This window comes from Lissotriton vulgaris, chromosome 8 (assembly GCF_964263255.1).
Source record: "Lissotriton vulgaris chromosome 8, aLisVul1.2, whole genome shotgun sequence".
Classification (NCBI taxonomy): domain Eukaryota; kingdom Metazoa; phylum Chordata; class Amphibia; order Caudata; family Salamandridae; genus Lissotriton; species Lissotriton vulgaris.
In genome coordinates, this window is record NC_141696.1 from 939,699,909 (window position 1) to 939,721,203 (window position 21,295).

The window sequence follows — 21,295 nt, forward strand, 5'->3', positions numbered from 1 at the left end:
AATGTCTCGAGTAAAATGCTTAGTTTGGAATGTTGCAGTTTTAAATAGTAAAAAGAAAAGGCATTTGGTACGGGAAGAACTAGCCTTGTATAAACCCAATTTTATATTTCTATCAGAAACACATGTAGCCTATAAAGATAAAAAAATCTTGAGTCATTTGGGCTTAGAGGTGCTAACCTGTTCCAAGTTTAATGCTTCAATAAGGGGGGTTGCCATCCTTGGGGATAAACGGCTTAGAATAGAAGTTAACAAAACTGCCTGTGATAAGAATGGGAGGTGGGCCATAGCCCAATTAACTATTGAAAAAAGTAAACTGGTATTTTGTGTTGTCTACGGGTCAAATTTTGATGAGGCGTACGTATTTGATCAACTGAATATGGAACTGTTGCAATGGTCAGGAGAATTGTTTATCATGGGGGACTTTAATTGCATAATGAATTATCAGATTGACACTACAAGGGTTAATTCCTTTCAACGAATGCGGAGAACACGGGCCGCCATTCTCGAGCTAGGGCGTTTGCATAATTTAAAAGACGTTTGGCGTCATGCCTTTCCAACTGCGCCCGGCTACACATATTATTCGGCTCCTCATCGGCTCTGTTCCCGCATTGACATGGTCTGGGCTTCTAATAGAATAGCAAGTACTAGTACCATCGAACTCTGTCCTAGAATTAATTCTGATCACAACCCAATATTACTATCATTTGATATTGAACAGAAATACACAGCACCTCGACATTTCTCCTTCCCTAGGCATTTATTTTCTAATACTCTATTTATTTCACAACTGAAGGTGCACATCTCTGATTTTATTAAGTTTAATCTTGATTCTACTACATGTCTTATGGTATGGGACTCTTGCAAGGCAAGCATACGTGGGTTTACTCAGCAATTTCTTCTTCATCAGAACTCAGAAAACCGCAAGAAAGACATAACCTTGGTAAATGACATTCTATCAGCAGAGTTATTATTGGCAGATGCCCTTCGCCTACGGACCATTAGCACAACTGAATTAGAACTGCGTCTGGGACAACTTAAGTCAGCCATTAAAACCACCTTCTGGGAAAAAAGCAGCATAAAACTGCATAAAAATCAAATCACACAATATGAAAGTGGAGATAAAGTTGGGAAACTACTAGCTTTTAAAATAGCTGAGGAGAAAGCTAATACCTTGATTAAAAATCTGAAGGGCATTAATGACACTATAATCGATCAACCACTGCAAATACTAGAAGAATTTGTAACATTCTATAAAAAAGTATATACTCCTGAGATTTTCCCTTCAGCAACATCTATCCAGAATTATCTGGATCATTTCCTCGTTGACCTAATTCCCTTGGGATGGACTCACTCTCTGCTCAAATCAGTCAGCTTGAGATTAGACAAGCAATTTTCTCTTTGCCATCTGGGAAGGCGTCCGGTGAGGACACTATCCCAGTGGAAATATACAAGCTGTGTGCTGAGGAACTTATACCACTCTTTTTTCAAGTTATCAATTTCATAGGGGATAGTAGGAAAGCCCCGGACTCCTGGAATAGGGTAAAATTAGTTGTTTTTTTTTAAAAAGGGAAACCACCGGATAATTGCGGCTCTTATCGCCCTATCTCTTTAATTAATGCAGACGCTAAAATTTTTGCAAAGGTGCTGGCCATCCGTCTAGCACCTTTTATACCCAAAATAGTCAGCCCACACCAACATGGGTTTGTCATAGGCAGGGATACTACAGCACACATCACTATGGCGGTAACTGCCTTTGATATAGCGGAAAAGGAAACCTCCCCACTCGGTATGATCATGTTAGACGCAGAAAAGGCATTTGACCGAGTGGGGTGGGAGTACTTGCGGCTAGTCATGGGTGGGTTTGGTTTCGGGGGTAAATTCCTGAATTGGGCACAATCTTTATATGATAAGCCTAAAGCCACAATCAACTATGCTGGCTTGACGTCGGCTCCTTTTTTTATTACTCGTGGAACTCGCCAAGGGTGTCCCTTATCACCTCTTTTATTTGCATTATCAATAGAGCCATTTCTCCAAGCACTACAACTTCAATCTGATATCATTCCTTTTAAATTTGGCCCGCATACACTAAAAATCACAGCTTATGCTGACGATATTGCTATCTACTCAACTGATATCGTAAAAGCTATGCAAGGTATTAAGGTAGAAGCTACCAGATTCGGGGACGTATCCGGATATAAATTAAACATAAATAAAACCAAAATAATTGGCAACTACAAACCGGGGAGTGCAATTATTGGATTATGTCAAACGGCCACCTATCTAGGGGTTAGGATCACTGCTCAAGTCAAGAATATAACGAAAATAAATTATGATGAATTAGTTAAAACTACTAAAGCTTTATTACAAAAATTGCATAAACTACCCTTAAATATCATAGGCAGAATTAATCTGATACGTATGATAATACTACCAAAATTCCTTTACTTATTCCGCTCTATTCCTTTGGCTTTAGGTAACTTATTCTTTAGAAACCTGGAAGGTATCTTCAGTAGTTTTATATGGGGATATCATAAAGCCCACAGATCTATGACTCTTTTAAAAGGGACTATAGAAGCAGGAGGGCTGAACTTTCCGGATTTTAAATTATACTTTTGGTCCGCTTATGTTGGACGTATGAGATACTTAATTAATTCGGAAGGATCAGACAATCAACCATACTTTTTAACGTTTATGTTCGATAAGGATGCTAAGTTTTTTCTTTGGAGGATTAACGACCCTAATTATTTTAAAAGAGTACGGTTCAAGACAGCAAGAGATTTGGTAAAAACCTGGCGCAATATACAGGCTTTTTGTAATTTGACTTTCTTTCACCCTAATTTAATTTTATGGGGAAATCCGGGCTTACCCGGGATATTTAACGATGGAGCCGCCAATATATGGCGAGCGCATGGAATAAAAACACTCGGAGACTTATATGGCGCACAAGGGCTGTTGAGCTTTGAGAGCCTTAAAACACTATATAATGTTACTGATACCATGCGATACAAGTATATGCAAATATATGATTTCCTGATTCGAAAAATGCAGCTTCAGAGTATCTCAGAGCCCACTGTTATCTGGGAGAGCCTGTATTCTCAAAAGAATAAGTCCCTAATAAGTCACTGTTATAAACATTTTATTACATACAGAGTTAGTGATTGTAGTATCTTGGTGGAGAAATGGAATAGGATGCTAGGGAGTAATATTAGTTCAGCAGCTATCAACAGATCTTTGGGCAATATCCATAAAGTCGTTCTTTCCTCAAGTTTAAGATTGCAACAATTTAAGACAACTTGCATGCTTTATCATACCCCTGAAAGAATTTCTAAATGGGCTTCTAACAGTAGCTATGCTGATAGAACTAAATGCCCTAAATGTTCGTTGGCTGCGGCAGACTTGGTGCATATGTTGTATACTTGCCCTAAGATATCTGAATTCTGGACATCGGTTGAGAATGTAATGAAATTAAAATTAGGATGTACATTTTCCCTGGATCCGGCTTTAGTTCTGCTTGATGTTAATATCGCGAACACTCCACATAAGTCTATAATTACAATCATGCTATCATGCGCAAAACTTATAATCGCCCGCGCTTGGATTTCCCCTACACCCCCACACTTCATGGAATGGTGGTCATTACTTAATGAGATTCACTGTATGGAATCTACTCTGGCTAGGATTAGAGGCAATAAGGCCTTGGTTAAATTTGATAAGATTTGGGGGTCTGTTATTTGCTGAAACGAATACTTACACAAGGCCTACTTAGCACATGAATATCGATTTATAATATTTGCCTGCAACATGAATTACACTTTATGTGTCTGGATCTAATGAGAATTCATTTATTATGATATGTTTATCCTGTCCATGATCTGAAATTCTTTTTTCCTTTTCTTCTTCTTTTTCTCATTGTTAACTTCTTGATATGTGTGTTTTTGATTACATTTCTTTCCTGTGCTGCTAATAAAAAATGTTTAAAAAAAAAGAAAGTTACATTTGCCTGCTGTTAAGATCTTGGAGACTAATTTTCAAAGTGTGAAAACTGCTCCTGGAGTACAGAGTGAAGGTGTTTTTATTCCCATCACAGAAAAAACAGTTGGCCTATGCCAAAGAACTTAAGCAGATGTCATGTGACACTGGTACTGGACCCTTATTTTGTCCTCACAATCAGAGAGGCACAACCCCATTGGCAGAAAGCTGACCCATAACTGGTTTGGAGTGACCACAGAGAAGGGGTTGCTCATTAGCCTGTTCAAACCTCTAGATGGGCACACAGACTTTGCACAAGGGTAGTAGGGTTTCTCCATTTGGTTTTAGTAAGTGAGTGCACTGTGAGATTATATGCAGTATGGCCCACAGGAAGCGCTGCAATTGTGGGTATGATTACCCCTGGGAACTTCTGTCCTATTGTTTAGTTAGGGGCCAGAAATCTCCCCCTCCATCACCCATAACCTTATGCCAGGTATAAATGTGATACCCCAAGACATCTTCTTTAGACCACCCAGGACCTCTCAAAGAAAAGAAGAAGGACTGCACCTGCTGTTTGGATCTGCGAGGAGACTTGAAGGACGGGTCCTTCAAAGCTGCAAAAGGCTTTTTCATTAAGTACCAAGATGACCAGTACCCACTAAACCTGACCTGGGCCCTGGTGGTGGCCTCTGCTGGAGTGACCCTTCGGATGGCCTCTGCTAGAGTGGAATTAGCAGATAACACTACCCTAACAGACTATGCCAAAAGTGCTGGTGCAAATGTTCACTGGCACATTTTTCACCTGCACATTGTCTGAAGGGTCCCACAAATAAACTTTAGCAGTCACTATATGTGCATGTTAAAAAACAAAAACTGATCAGTCTCCCACTGGCATAAAATGCAGACATTTTTCCAAACATGACATAAATATCAGCAAGTGTATATGAACTGCAGAGAGGTGCTGCACATGCAATATTCAAATTGCTGTCATTTTGAACTAAGTACAATTTAAGGTTCTCATTATGATGACCATGCAAATCACAAATTGCACTAATAGAAATTTTTACCCGAGGTAATTCATGCAATATGAGATTTTTACCTGCTTGATTCATGAATTGGTAATTCTGTGTCCGATTCCCTGGTATTTCATGACTTTGGTCCGCACTTTCACTCGCAGTTTTCCGCAGCTTTCAACAGCCAAAAACTCCAACTGAAAGTAAGCATTCTATAATTTTGAAAAGAACAGATATTGTTCATACTGCCTCCCATGGATCTAATTAGCCACTCGGCATGAGGGATTTAGGATATATGCTCCTCTTCTGCAGTAGATTATCTGCTATTGTGGATTGAATTTCGCAATAAACTAATATTCTGGCATCAACCTTGAAATTGTTTTGAATATGAAAAGCAAATTCCAGAATATGAAAATTAAGTCCAATTGTTAATTGCACGACCATCTCAATGCTCCAAGCATTAGAATGTGTGCAATTTCTATGAATATGTACATTCCAAACCACATTACTATACGCTTGTATGTTCACTGAGTTGAAGGAAATGGTAATAGCCTGTTAATTCGAAAAAAAACTGGAAAACGCATGTCAAACCTCTTGCTACCACATTGCAATCATATCAAAAGTATATTGCCAGGCGGTAAGAATGCAACACACATCCATTACAATATAAGTAGGAACATACTTTACATGATTGCACTCTTTGCTCTCTCTTTGCTCTCTCTTTCCTTCCATCTCTCTCTGACCCTTTTTCCCTCCAATTTCCTTGTGGATCCACCCATCTCTTCCTCTTCTTCCATCTGCAGCTTTGGCTATCGTGTTATCTATCTCTCGGTCTGTGTATGTGTTGGGTTTTCTGCTTGTCTATCTTTGTATCTAGCTTGTGGCCTGCAAAGTTTCTACCATTCTTTCAAAGTTCTCCTTTCTCTATGTAAAGTTTCCAGTAGTAATGTGAGTCAATACAGAATGGACTGAGGAAGTTCACCACATCCATATTTTCCACCTATGGACAATTCTGTATTAAAGAGGTAGTTCAGACATGTGGCACCCCTTCCATTATATGAATTGTGTGTGTGCATACAGACACAACAGGCTATTATGCAATACCAACGTGCCACTCATTAAGTGGTGGGCATATAGTGCACGCCCTTGCCACCTCGTGGTCATCCTTTGAGTGCATAGGGGCTCATGAGATCTTCCAGTCAACTCACACAAGTCAAGTAGGTGGTGTCACAGACATACAGGGTATGCGCTTCCCTCTGACCAGTCCTCCTAAGCGAAAGAAGAACCTGCCGTACTACACATTATAATTGCTTGTGCCCGGCGCACCTTTCAAAAGGTGTGCCAGGTGCAAACTATGGCAATGCGCCCTATTATGGTGAATGCGCTGCCCCCAGGGCAACAAATTCTTGTGAAAACACAGAGCAGCTCTTTGTTTTCACTGTTCAGGCACTTTGAAAGGAGATTAGTGATCTCCTTGCAGGCGGGTGCAGTCAGTGACTGCACCCGCCTGCAAGGGGATGTCTAGGGGTCCATGGGACCTTATTTTACCCCTGCAAAGGGCTGCTCTCTGGGGGCGCACTGACAGTGTGCCACCTTTTATATGACGCACTCTCAGTGCACCTCCTGCAGGCTTCTTTGACTCTGCGCCCCTGTCTGTAATATGGTGCGGGTGCAGAGTCAAAGGAATGCCCTCATTTGCATAGGGCACAGCCCAATACAAATGAGGGAACACCCTCTGAAGGTAGAGCTGGTGGATTAAGTGCTCCAGCGCTATCGGTATTATAGAAGGGGACGCACAAACATCTGCACCCCCTTCTATAATACCAAAGTGGAGAAGTGTGGCTCACTGGTTAGAGCAGGCAGACCCTGAAGCAGAGGTCAGACCCGGGACCAGGGTTCAATTCCCGACGCGGCACGGTGTTGAGCTCAAATGTCCACGGACTCGATCATTCTCGCTTCGGTGCCTGACCTAATCATGGGTTCACACTCTGCAACTCTGGGCATTAAGCTTGCTTAATCTCCACAATGGCCCCCCCGCAGCGGGATGCCTGGCTTTCACCTTGGGGATGCCCTGTAGGGGCTATCTCACAGGGAAAAATCAGGACGGGTTCCCAAGGCAAGCGCAGAGATACCCCTTCGTGGGTCGATTCTGGCGCTATATAAGAATATAATAATAATAAATAATAATAAAGTACCCCTGGGGCGCGCAAAGCGGGCACAAACACCCGTTGCGCCCCGGGGACCCTTCTGTAATACCGCCCCTGGGGGTTTATTACTACCAGGCTTTCGTCAGAGCAGGAAGCAGTTAGCTCATCTGCACAGAACAGACCATTTTTGTAAATTGTCCCATTACATGTTCTGTGAAAATCATTGTAACATGCTCCCGTATATCACATTAAACCTTATCATTTCTCAGTGCTCTCCCTGGCACTTTCGAGATCAGAGTAGCAATATTTTCCACTCTTTGAACTAGCCTACCCCAGGTTCATCTACAATGTCCCATAAGTCATGTCCAAAGTGATGGCTACACCTCCAAAGATCTTAAATGGTACACTACTGTTCATTGACAGACACTTACAAAAATGAATAGAAAGCCACTGAATGACTTTATCTCAAATTTCTATAAATTCTATTTTGTTATCATTTCAACATTTTTAATTAAAGCTAACTTTGATAGAAGGTTCTGAGAGAATGTCGTGGCCCCCACTCTGAGATAGTCTGGAACTGGGTACCGGAGAACCACCTCGGCGAAGTACTGTTACCGTTCATTGAGATTTTAGTCTTCGGTGGCTTTGCTTGACGATTCCGATTTTGGTAAATATATATAGAACTATAGGATAACATACACTTTCACCTTTCTGAGTGGTAAAACAACATGCCTTCCCCAATATCAATTTTTTTCACTCACACAAATTCCACAGGGTATACCTAGAGGGGTTTCTGTAGGGGAAACGTCGGATTTTGGTGCATACACTGTTTTAAGCTAAGTCTTTTTTTTAAATGAGGGATTTGGAATGGGTACGTACCTTGCAGCTCTTCCCATGCCCCGTTAAGTAACCATTTAAACAGAGCACTATGTTACATCGCTTGTTTTTCGCAAAGTGTAAGTACTGGACAGTAGAGTATATTGGAAGTAATCCATCAGCAGAATTAGTTTTTACAGACAGTCGGTACGATTGAGTTGACCTCATCAGCATTTCCTTGCGGGGACTGCATCAATATTTAATACACAATTAACTCCCTTCCATTCCGCGTTCAAATTCGTTCTTCTGTAGATTGTTTGTGTGCAGTGGTTCTACGGAATCATCACTTTATCGATTGTGAATATGTAAAACAAGCTGTAGCACAGGAATGATATTACATGCTACTAAAAGTTTTGGGGGATTTTTGTTGACAAAGGCATAGTCAAGTGTGACAGCACTATTACTGATATTTTGGAATTTAGATTGTTTGATTATTCATGTTTCTTGTGTTCTGTAATGGTTCCAAAATATAATGAAATGTTTTTGCACGTTTTCCTACATACATATATTTTTTGTTTTTAGTTATTGGGAATGGTTTAACTTCTGGGTTTCTTCGTGTGATTTAGCATATAATAACAATAAGTAGAATACTGAAATAAATGTACACGCCTCAAGTTCTAATTACAAACGAGTATTGGTCCTTGAATAGTAATTTTCATGGTATTTTGGAAATGGCATTATGTGCAAGAGATAGTGACACTTTATTAACTTATATACAATCTGTATGTACGAAAAGTGTTAGGTTTGCATATATGCGTTCCCAAAATTGCCTTCTTTAACGTGTGTATATAAGGGCCTAAATAAGGAGGGTTATGGTGGTCCCTGAGTGGATAAAAAATGGACCCCCCATTGAGAAAAGAATACATTTCACGGTGTCCCACTTTAACCTCAATACACAAGAAGCTGTGCAGACCTATGATGAGCTGTACTCAGCGTCGGATTGGTAACGTGGGCATTCAGGCAATGCCCGAGGGGCCGGTGTCCGAATTCCTGCTGTGGGCTGCTTTCTTGAGCAGTCTGGGGGACCGATTTGGTCGTTCTCTCTATTGTTCGAACAGCCAGCGGCCCAGTAGGTGTTTGAGTGGCCTTCCTAGAGGCAGCTGGGTGCTCATTACCTCCTGTTTAGCAACAGGCAGAGGTATCACTCCCTTTGTTTGGCTGGCCGGGCCATTAACGTGTGCACATATTGAGCGGGGGCCCGAGCAGAAGTGGCCTCACTTGTTTCCAGGTGTGTTTCAGCAGTGTAAACTAACGTGTGCATTATTTAAACCCCCCTGCTTTTTTTATAAGATTACGCCGAAGCAGTCAGTTGAGGAATGGCATTATGCAAATGTGGGCCGATTTTTTTTTTTGCGTGCCCGGGCCGATTTTCATTCCCAATCCAACCCTGACTGTTGTCTCACATGTGCTCTGAATCTAGCTAAGACCTAAACCATCGTCATTAACACCAGAAATATCTGTTCACCAGCAGGGACCTGAATTTTATCACACTTGATAGCTCTGCTGTCTTTCACACTATGGACCATAATACTCTCCTTGACTGTCTGGAGAAGGTTCAAGGAAAAGGAGCAATGGAAATGCCGTGGATCAAGGGTCATATTTATGACCTGCTTTGCGTTGCTCTTGCACCACTTAACGTGGAGCAAGAGTGACACAAACCGTAAGTCACATTTTTACAGTCAAGGAGACCACTTTGCGTGGCTTTCAAATGGCTTCAAAAATATGGAGCAATGCAAAGCAGTGAAAATAATGCATTGCATTATTCTGCACCAGGGAGGCTTTTCATGGACAATGGGTGGGTGTACCCTTGCAACTCCCATGGTTTTTTTTACCAATTTACATATTTATCAAACCTGGCAAATCTGGGAATGTACCAAAGAGAAACCACTCCCCAGGAGAGGCATAACGAGGAGAAATATCTGTATTACTTCTTGTTTTGTCCTCTCTCTACGTGTGCTGTATTCTGCAGCACACATAGAAAAAGGAAAACAACCTCTCAGGATTGTTTGTTCCGGAAGGTGTCTCTTTCTGCACATTAACAGTTTTGCCTACAACAAAGACACCCTTGCACCATGATGCAAGGGTGCCTTCGTTGGCACCAGGCTGTCAAAACGGCACCAGCATAGGGAAGTGGCCAGGAATGCAGAGTATTGGATAAATAATGTGCATTTCTGGCCTTTCCCTGTTTACACAGAGCAGCAGGATACTTGCTGCGCTGCCCTAAGCCACAATTTTCATAAACGTGCCTCCAAGCCTTTTCCCTGCTTCCAAGAGTAAGGAGTCTGAAAATATTAGAACATCTCTCGTACAATTAAGCCTTGGCGAGATCAGGAGCATGAACCCATAGAGCTGCGTATGCTCATTTAGCCCTGAATACAATGGGGTTGCACATACCAAGGTTAGTTGCATACTCATGAAAACATGATTATAATTTGGGTGCATATTGAGTGTGTAATGTGTGTGTTTTCCCTCCTGATTTGTGCCAGTTGACACCTGCTACAAATTTGCGTATGAGTAAGAAAATGATGCATGGGGCTTTCCATTATGAGGTGTGAAACTCAGAATCAGGTGAAATGTGAAAAACAGCTAATAACTGTGCCCCATACAAACTGTAATTAGTGGGTGCACAATTTGTACCAACAATTGTAGCCCGATTATATTTAGGACAGTTATGTGTTAATGACATCAGGGTAAAGAGCACTCAATTCATAAATTGTTACGTCATTATGTCCACAGGTGATAAGAAACTGTCCACATCTCCAAACATGCCATAGCAGTTAATTTCTGCTCCATGGTTACGAAGATACCCATTGTCCAACCAGTTCAATGGAGGTTCTGCCATCCACTGTCCTGGTTGTCCGCATAGTTAGAGGTCTTGGTAAGGTAGGTAAGGTTCTCTATGCATCAATAGAGCTGCTTTGTATGGACCAATCAAATGTTGATCACATCCCATGTTTGATGAACCTACTCAGCAAAGCTTTTCTTTTCTGAAAACTAAATCCCAAAGTGTGATTTTTTTTAGAAAATTCAAATATCGATTGCCCTGATACGCTGAGAGTTTTTCCCACATGTATAGAGACAGTAGTGAAGTTTTGTGTAGCAGTCGTCCCGCCCTAAATAGGATGAGCAAGCAGCATTGTGGCCTCGTGGCCTAGTGACTTGCAGGTCGCCAGGTCAAGGGTTTACACCTCTGGAAGCAACGTAGACTGTGTTGGTATACACTTAGAGCTTCCCCAGGTTATGAATAGGGTTCACATACCATCAGTTGGTCGCGGCATGAGCATCATCCATTTATGGTGGCTCTTCTCCTCAGCGAAACAATAAATGAAATCCTTAGTCTCTTGAGTATTATCAATTTTTGAAAAAGTTCATTATCAACCTCATCTTTAATCAATTGTATGAGGCAGGGCTTCAACTGGTGCCACTCATTTGATTGTAGGAGTTTCATTATGATTATTGTGACTTATTCTTTTCTGGACCAACAGTTGCAAAATATAGCCTGCCTGTGTCTGTAGAAGCCTTGTTTTCACTCCAGGTAATAACAGTTTTCATTTTTTTTTACTTTAAGTCCAAATTATTTAAAGTATGAGTTTGCTTGCTGTGTTGAGTAATGGGTAGGAGGTCTAGCTAGCTAACAGTTAGAGGCAACAACATGCTTCTTTCCGTTTACTCTGTACTTCTGACCTCTTTTTCCAATACACACTCACCACTGGAGGTCCTCAAAGTATGGAAAAAGTAGCATTACCATGCATGCTCACTCATCAGATCAATAGGGTGAATTGTTTATTTAGCATTTTTCTGATAGAGTTAAAAAAAACTCCAGGATACAGTCCAGGAGATTAGGTATATTGCAAACCCGCGTTTAAAGCATTTCACGTATGTATTGATATAAATCATCCCCAACTTTGATCTACAAGTTGGTCATTAAGATTTGAGACCAATTTTTCCAAGAATATGGACAGGACTGACTTCTTGCATTCAGCAAAGGATTTATAAACTGTTGATCTGGCATTTTATCCACCCCCCACATCAAGTACTGCCTGAAGTGGATCAGTCTCTGCATATTAATGCATTGCTGCCACCTAGATAACACTTACAGTTCTGATTATCCTTCTATCAATCAATCAATTCTTTCTTTATTCGGGTATTGAACATGAATATCCATTAAAACACAATAAAAATACAAAAATATACAATCATATAATAAAAAAATCTGTAAAAACCACATGTATATATACACAGTCATCATTATCATTCTCCTATTGTATTATACAGTATTAAAAATTGATTTACGCAATCTAAAAACATTCTTAAAAAAGGCAGAAACTGAAGCAACAGTTAAAACATTGTCCAATTTCTGAATTGCTAAAAAAGCTGGGCAACACTGATTAAAACCCATTCTCCTTAATAGTGGCAAAATCCATCTTTTCCTTAGGGCAACATAACTTTTACAAAATAGCAAGATATGCATATCCGATAATTTTTGGATAGCTAAAAAATCTGAATAAGATATTCATTCTAAAACGAATTAGTAAGAATTTTTCAAAGTCTTTCATTTGCAATTTCAAAAATGGCTGGGTTTCGCTAGTGATCAATACCAGTTGGTGAGCCACCACTGTGCTTTTCCTCATCTCCAAACAAGTCCTTTTGTCCTCCAAATGTATCATACATATGTGCTTTAATTCTTTTCTGGTTACATGGGACATAAGAAGAGGATCATCAAAGTATTCACGATGTCCAATCTCCGTGAGGAATGACTTTACATAAGCCAGCCATCTTATTTTACTGCTTTTTTCTAAGTTCATGGCGTCTTTCCGAATTACTTGATTAAAAACACACTCCTCCGTGGTCCACACCCTGTGTCATAATAAAACTGGTTGAATTTTAATGACATCCTCTATATAAGGTTGACCCAGCTCCATGTGGCAATTATGGGTGGACACACTCTCAGGGACTGTTAGGAGTTGTCTCAAAAAGGAATTTTCTGCTAGTTGTAATGATTTAACATTAGCGTACCAGCACCGTAGGTTGCAATTGCAATACTGGTTGCTCTATATATTGTTAAAAGTTCCCTAATCAGATTTTTGCCTAATTTTCTTGCAAACTTTTGAACGGCCATTATTGATTTACAAAACAACAATTTTCGTGTATTTATTGTTGTGTTCCATTGGCCAGTTTGATCGAACAGTATGCCCAAATAAGGAAAAGTTTGAGTAAATTCCAGGGATTTAGAGTTTATGAACATAGTTTTCTTGTTCTTTAATGCCCCTGGACCGCAATTCATACAATAAGTCTTTGAAGCATTGACCCTCATATTTAAGTTAGCCATAAAATTTGCAAAGGATGTGATCATCTGCTGCATTGCCAACGGGGTTTGAGCCATCAGAACCGCGCCGTTTGCGTGTAGTAGCGCCTGGATCGATCTTTTGCCTATCAGCGGAATGTCCCTGCACTCCCTGAGTAATACCTCTTCCAATTCATTGATATAAATTGTTAACAGGAAGGGGGCGAGTACGCACCCTTGCCGCACTCCTCTAGTGATTTTAAACGATGTTGTACATTCCCTATTCCTACCGTATCTGACTGTGGCCTGTGCTCCCCTATATAACTCTCTCAGAAAATTAATTATATTCACTTGCACATCAAGTTTCTCTAATATGAGCCACAACTTGCTGTGGGTAACGCAGTTGAATGCCGATGACAAGTCGACGAAAGTTAAATATATACAGTTTTTCCTTGCATTTATATATTTATCTAAGAGAATGTGCAAATGTTGGCCCTGTTCGATAGTACCCAGATGTTTCCTGAAGCCATATTGAAGATCACTTATTGTGGAGCGATCCTCGGCCCAAACCTGTAATCTGTTCAAGATTACCCGCCCAAAGATCTTAATGGCAGAATCTAACAAAGATATCGGGAGATAGCAAGCACAGCTTGATCTGTCTCCCTTTTTAAATATAGGTATTATAATTGATTCATACCATGAGGGTACTAATCCACTTGAACAAGAAGCATTAAAAAGTCTAGTGAGGATTGGGCCCCATAAAGCCATTTTATGTTTATATATGTTTGTGGAGAAGCATGGCTCAATGGTTAGAACGGCAGACCCTGATGCAGAGGTCTGGCCCGGGCCAGGGTTCAATCCCTGACTCGGTGGCTCTTGGACTCATTCTCCCCGGACCTGATAATTCTCGCCTTGGAGCCTAGTCTAATCATGGGTCCCACTCCGTGACTCTGGGAAATAGCTTGCTTAATCTCCTCAACGGCCCCAGCAGTGCTTGGGTGCCTGGCCTGACCTTGGGGGTGCCCAGGAATGGACATTTCACAGGAAAGCCAGGAAGGGTTCCACAACGGTATGAATACAGCGCTACGAGATCTTAGGGTAGAAGTGCGCTATATAAATACAAACACATTTACATAAAGGTCAACAGGGACCCCATCAGAGCCAGGAGCCTTCCCCCCAAGACTGGCCTTGATGCCTGCGATGACTTCATTCAATGTTATACTTAGATCTATGTTGTTACTTTTTGGGGTTGCTTCATCCACTACTTCTAGTGGTTGATACCGGTCCAGGAGACTCACCTCACTATATAAACTTTCATAGTGTTTCACCCATTCTGTGCCCATTATAGCTATCTCTATTCTAGCTTTGCCTTTATCTTCGAGAAAGGGTGCATTAACTGCCTTCCAAAAGGCTGCTACATCTCTGCTCGAGGACGCCTCACACAAGGAATCACAGGCCTCGTTTTTTATGGTTTCTTTTCTTTGTTTCTGAGCATTTTTATAAGCCTTACAACATTCCTTAATTACATTCTGATTGCGGGGTGAATCTTTTAGGGCTTGTTTTAGATTAGTATGGGCCTTAGTACAGAGTGTATCAAACCAGCTGGGGGCCTGTACCTTCAAATTTCTCTTATTAACCCATACGCTATTTTTGATCTCAGAGTTAATGGTTAAGAAGTTATTAATAACAGCAGGATCCAGTGCATTAATTTCAAGACACACATCAAAACAGGAATTGCATTGCATAATCAGTTTTTGTAGAAAGTTTTCCGGGACTACTTTGGTCCATTTCAAAGCATATGCATTTTGTTGCGTTGTAAGGCTATATTCTCTACTGGTTCCCTGTCTATATTGCCTTTATCATATATATAATCAGGGTTTTTTACTTCTATACTGAGTGGAAAGTGATCACTCAGAGCAGTATCTAGTGTTTTAAAATTTGTCACATGATAGCCATATCTAGTCGAGGACATAATAAAGTCAATTATAGAGTTTGTACAAGCTTTATTCGAGATTATTTCTCATAAAAGCACAGCATAAAATTGAACATTACAGAATAAAAACATAACATTTACAGGTATAAATTCATATAGGCATTCTGTGCAGCTCATACAATATTAGCATAAAAAAATTTACATGTGACAAAATAGTTTTACATTTTTAAACAGTTAAAATAAAAGGAAAACCTGATTAACTGACCCCCCCCAGAAATCGTCGCCTGATTGCCCAGGCCCATCCCAAGTATTTAGCTACCCCAATAACTATCGATTCCTGAGTTGTTGTACACAAAATTCTTAAAGCCACTGCACTGTCACGTGTCCCCAGGTTTTTGCATACAGGTGTAAGCCATACTCTCCTGGGTGATGAGTAGGCTTTACATACAAATAGAAAGTGGCCTACACTCTCCACAGCAGTTTCACATACTGGGCATAACCTATTGGTCGACCTCTGCCAACCTGCCGTTAGTTTTTTTAGGGGAATAGATCCGGATCTTAGCTGGAAGACTAGCTTCCTATCCATTGGTACCGTAATAGTATCCCAATAATTTTCTAGGATAGGACAAATTTTTGTCTCCAGGAAGCGACCAGCCATAGAGTCAGACCTAACGTCTTTCAGCAGATTACCACCCACCCAATCCCAATATTGTGATTTGAGGGCTTCTTTGCTTGGGAAGACCTCTTCCACTGGGTTATTCCAAAGATTGGAAAACCCCAGGTTAATTAACATGGCCCTTAGATTTTTAAGCCATTTTATCTTGTGGAAGATGTCTTCCTTAATTATCCAAAGAAAACCATCTGCATATTGTCTGATCTCTGGAGTTGTCCAAAGACGTCTCCAGTAGAGAACAGGGCGCAATCGCGCTCTATCGCTAATTGGGCGTCTACCCAACTCCAGGAACAGTGGTATTAGGGGGGTGCTCTGTGGAAGTCCTGTAATCCCTCTGAGGAACTTGTTCTCAGATGTCTGTAGGGCCGCAAGATTGTCCCAAGCCCATAACTCCGCACCATATAAGGTGGCACCTAAGACCTTTGCATCATACACTATAAGTGCGGGTTTAATCGGTTTTGTCTTGGATTTGCGGTGTTCTCCCCTCAAAGCACCTGAAAGCTGTTGATGTTTTATGGCCACTTTTTCCAAATGATGCGACCAGCCAGCTCCCTCTGCTATCTGTACCCCTAAATATGTGAACTCCTTAACAGTATCTAACTTGCTATTATTTAGAGTTACCTTGGGATAGATTCTACGGCGTGGGGTAAAGGCCATTAGTTTCGTTTTCCCCACGTTTACTTCTAGGCCGTGCTCTGTGCAAAAAATATCAAAAATATTTAATGCACGTTGCAGCCCTGCGGGGGTTTTTGACAAGATCAGGGTATCGCCAGCGAACATCAGGATTGGGACCCTGACGTCCGCTAACGAAGGAGCGTCTACGCTTGCTTCCAACATTCGCTTGACAATCCCATAAATAAATAATGAGAAGAGTAAGGGAGCCATGGAACAGCCTTGTCGGACACCCCTTTCCACGGGGAAGTCCGGAGTTGACTCGCCATTCCCACCCCACTGAACTCTTGCGAAATTGGATTCATGTAGACGCATAATTAGTGTGAGCAAATCAACAGGAATTCCCAGCTTTTGCAAGACCAACCATAGCTTAAACCTGGGGACTAGATCAAATGCCGCCCGCAGGTCGACAAACGCGACATACAGGCAGCCTCTTCCTAGTAAAACCGTCTTCCACCGCAGTATGGTAAAGCGGAAAACCTGGTCAATGGTGCTGGTTGCTCGCCTAAATCCAGCTTGGTATGGGGAAAGGGCGTTGTTGTCGTCAACCCAGTCCATAAGCTGGTTTGCAACCATTCTCCCCACTACTTTTTGCATGGTTGCTATTAGGCTTATGGGCCTATAGTTGACAGGCAGTGAGCGATCTCCCTTCTTGTGAATGGGAATAATAATTGCACCTTTCCAAAGGTCGGGGACCACCCCCCCCTTGGCTAGGGCGTTTGCTACTAAAAAGATATACCTCACCCATCTCGTCATATCATACTTGAAGATATCCGGGGGTATCCCATCTAACCCTGGTGCTCTCCCACATTTCACGGAACTAATCGCGATTTCTACTTCTTTGGAGGAGAACAAATTGTCAATAGCATAGACTGGCGTTATGCCCTCACCTACCCCGGGGTGCATGACTTCGGCATATTGTGGTCTGAAGTAGTCAACCCAGGCATCTTCAGCTACATTATTATCAGGCTTTGCTGGGCCACCTCCTCTACCCCACTTAATAATTTTCCAAAAGGTCCTGGAGTCCTTATTACTAGAAGCCTCCTTTAGCTCGGCCCAGTGGTCTTCGTCCCATTTCCTTTTGGCTTGAAAAATGGCCAGTTTGTACAATTTCCTTGTCTCTTTTATTGCAGCACTGTCCCTGTTCCTAATAGCTTGTCCCAATTCCAGTCGTGCGGATCTACATTGGCGATTGAACTACCTTCCAACCTTCCAACATCCTGGGTTTTCCTCCCTTTCTTACTCTTAGTCAAAAAACATGGTTTGAGGAGAAAAAATAACTTGTTGTGGATATCAGTGATATCCCTAGCCCCAGGAACTATTGGATCTGCCGCCTCCATTGCGGAAATTGCACTATCCACCTCATGGTTGATATAGGTTATGGTTTCCTCATTAGCCAATACCCTTGGCCATTTTAGCCTACGTTCGTCGTTGCTCATGACTGGAATCTGATCATTCCTTAGGTGCAAGTTTCCCACTCCGACATTCCACCACCTATGGGTCACACAAAGGGGTTATGATCACTTTCTACTCTAGGCCTAATGGCCATATCAATAACCCCCTGCCACAGCTGGAGACTACATATTATATAATCAATTCTGCTCCTGCTGTTACCGTTGTCAAAGGTACAACTACCCTCCTTGTCCCCTGGGGTTCTCCCGTTCAGTGCTCTTAGGCCATGTTCCATACAAATAGCATTTAGTAATAGGATGTCTTTTGTCCACCGTGGGACGGGGTTTAAACATAAAGATGGTACTCCCCAAAGGTTGTCCTCATCCTTCCCTAAGGGATCATTTGTGCAGTCTAAAGGTTCAAAAGTCCTGTTAAGATCCCCGGCTATTATTACCCTACTATCTTGGGACTTGGTCTCTAAGGAGGCAGACAGCAGCTCTAGGGTGGAAGAATAGGTTGTATTACTGCCTCTTACATAAATGTTGTACAAATCCATTGACGAACCCTTATCTGTGGAGATTCTTAGCATTTGTAAATCGCTAGTTCCCAGGTCCAACATTTTGATAGTAATGTCCAAGTCCTGTTTTATCCATACAGTAAGGCCTCCCATAGGCCGACCCCTTCCACCTTTGGATGCTGGTATGGAAAAGTTTAAATAACTAAAACAAAAGAGGGGGTCACAAGCCCAGGTTTCTTGGAAACAACAAACATCAAACCCACTGATATATTCCACCCAAGATTGGGAGTCTAACTTACTACCCAACCCTGCAACATTCCAGGATAGAAGCGTACCAAAGCTAGACTCAGTCCCATCAGGATTGTTAATGTTGGAGCACACTTGGGAAATCATTGGGCTTTCGATGTTGTTGGTGACCTTCGCAGGATCATCAATGGTGCCAACTACCATGTTAGCTGTTGATAAGGGTAATTTCACAGCACTAGCATTTATATTTTCCATCCCAGTACCTCCCTCTGCAACAAAACTCCCCTTCTCTGTGTAACCAACAGTTAAGATTGTAACAGCAGTACCAACATGATCTTCACAGGCCCCCTTGGACTCATTGTTGTTCCCTCCATTACTACTACTCAGCTCTCTGGTGATTTGTCAACATCCCCATCCCGGGTCCTGCCATCCAGCATGAGGATTATAGTTTGTGCATGTGGTATAGTTTTGACCAAATAATGGAGCTGGTGTGGAAGTGATTGGCCATGGTACAGTGGGGGGATTTAGGGGTTCATTAAGCAGGCTAGTCAGTACACTGGTTGGGCGGGGGTAAAAAAAGGTAAGATCTACAATTCCAATACCTCCCTTGTTTGTACCCCATCCCTGCCTAGTTATCCATCCCGCCACCCTTGGGTCTTGGAAGTTGACCACAATACAGTCCCCACCCAGGCTTTTCGGTGTATACCCTATCCAGTCTATTCTCCTTGCCCCTATGATTAACCCATCGATGTCTCCTGGGAGAGGTCGATTCTCCCTTAACCAGTGCATGATCTTATTTTTGAGCATCTGGAAGGTTTCTCTCTGCCCTATAGGTAGCGGTGGAACATTTATAAGGACTGCTACATAGGGGAAGGAATCCGGAGTAAGATTCACTGGGGGTTTTCTGTGTGGTGGCTTTGTCAATGGAGGTGGGATCGATTTGGAAACTGTAGGAACAGGGCGGGGTGCAGGTTTGTTCGACACCAACTGGTTATTAGTTGGTTGGGTTGGTACTAAAGCTTTACCCGCTGGAGGACATGCATTAGCCCCTTTCCCGACCACAGGATTGTTTGGAACTATCTGCTTATTGGTTACTTTTGTAGGTACTGGAGCTTTACCTGCTGGAGGACATACGGTAACCCCTAGACTAGCAACAGGAGATGGAATTTGTGACTGGAGTACCATAGACTGAGCTGGGTTTGTAGTGTTAGGCTGATGTTGAACAGGGCCTGAGTGTACCAAATCAGTAGATTTGGGAGTTGTGTTGACAGTGGTGTTACTTGACTTGGAAAGTAATGGGGGGTTGGTTTGAGGCCTTCTTCCCTTGTCTTGGGTAACAAGGTTAATATTGCCCTGGTGCTTTGTACTTACATCCACCCTAGCATTAACTTTAATCAAAGATTTTGTGGAATAAAAGTTATCTAACGTTGCCTGCTCAAAGTGGTTTAACCTATCAGAAAGCTTGGCGATTTTATCCTCTATCGGGGTAAGTATTAGTCTAAGTAATTTTTCTAGCTCAGGGAGCAGATTTGCAAGTGATAACAACTTATCGTTAGTTGGTAAGGCAGTCTCAGGACAAATATTCTCTTCAGAGTCTGGGCTATCCAAAGGAGCAATGTTTGCGTTCGAAACACTTTCTATGCTATGGTTTTCTTCATTAACAGCCTCTCTAGTATTCACAGTTTTGTGTAGCTTCCTATGCTTTTGAGGGGGTTTGGCCACAATTTTACATTTTCTCAGTGGAGCAGTTCTTTTCCTTTTGGACCCATGCTTGGGTTGAGCCAGGATAGCCTGGGCACCAGAGTCAGGGAGCAATGTAGGGTGAATATGACTCCCACTGGAATTGTTCGATTCTGTAACAATTTCCTTATTTGTTACTTTTGCCTGTCCTTCAGATTGTTCGTTGGCAACTGGAAGATTTACAGAAGATAATGGTGTTACCAGGGCGGGATACGTTAGAGTTAGGTGCTTGTCCGTAGAATTTTTAAGTAGTTCAATTGATAGTCTGCGCTCTGCGCGCCTCTCGGCCAAGGATAACTCTTTGTCAATTGAAGATGAACGGTTAAAAAATAATTTATCCAAAGGGCCAATTGCCAGTGGACCAATCTCAACCGGTGGAGTAGTCGAACGGGCGCTGGCAGTACTTGTTGAGGCAGACATTCCCCTACTTCACACCAATAGGATACAGTATATCAGATATCACTTACTGTAGAAGGAACTGTGGAGCACTTGTCAGGGGGATGGCCCAGCCCGGCCTCCTTTGGCCCCTGACGGCCACAGACGGTCCCGCCCTTGTCCCGGGCTTCTCCCGCGCGCCCTCCCGCGCGCTCCCGCGCAGCGGTATTCACACGTTAATTTATGGCTCTTACGGTGATCACCCGGTCGTTGGAGGCGGGGCGGGGAGGGAGAGCAGCCCAGGTGGAACGGGCGGGGTTACTGGGACTCCTGGGAAATGTAGTCCCATCCCTCTTGCACGCAGCCCTCAGCCCCTGTCTTACCCCAGCAGCAGCTAACAGCCCACGAAGGAGAGCGCCCCTCTGCGAAGCGGGACCCGCGCAGCGGGTTCCGCGAGG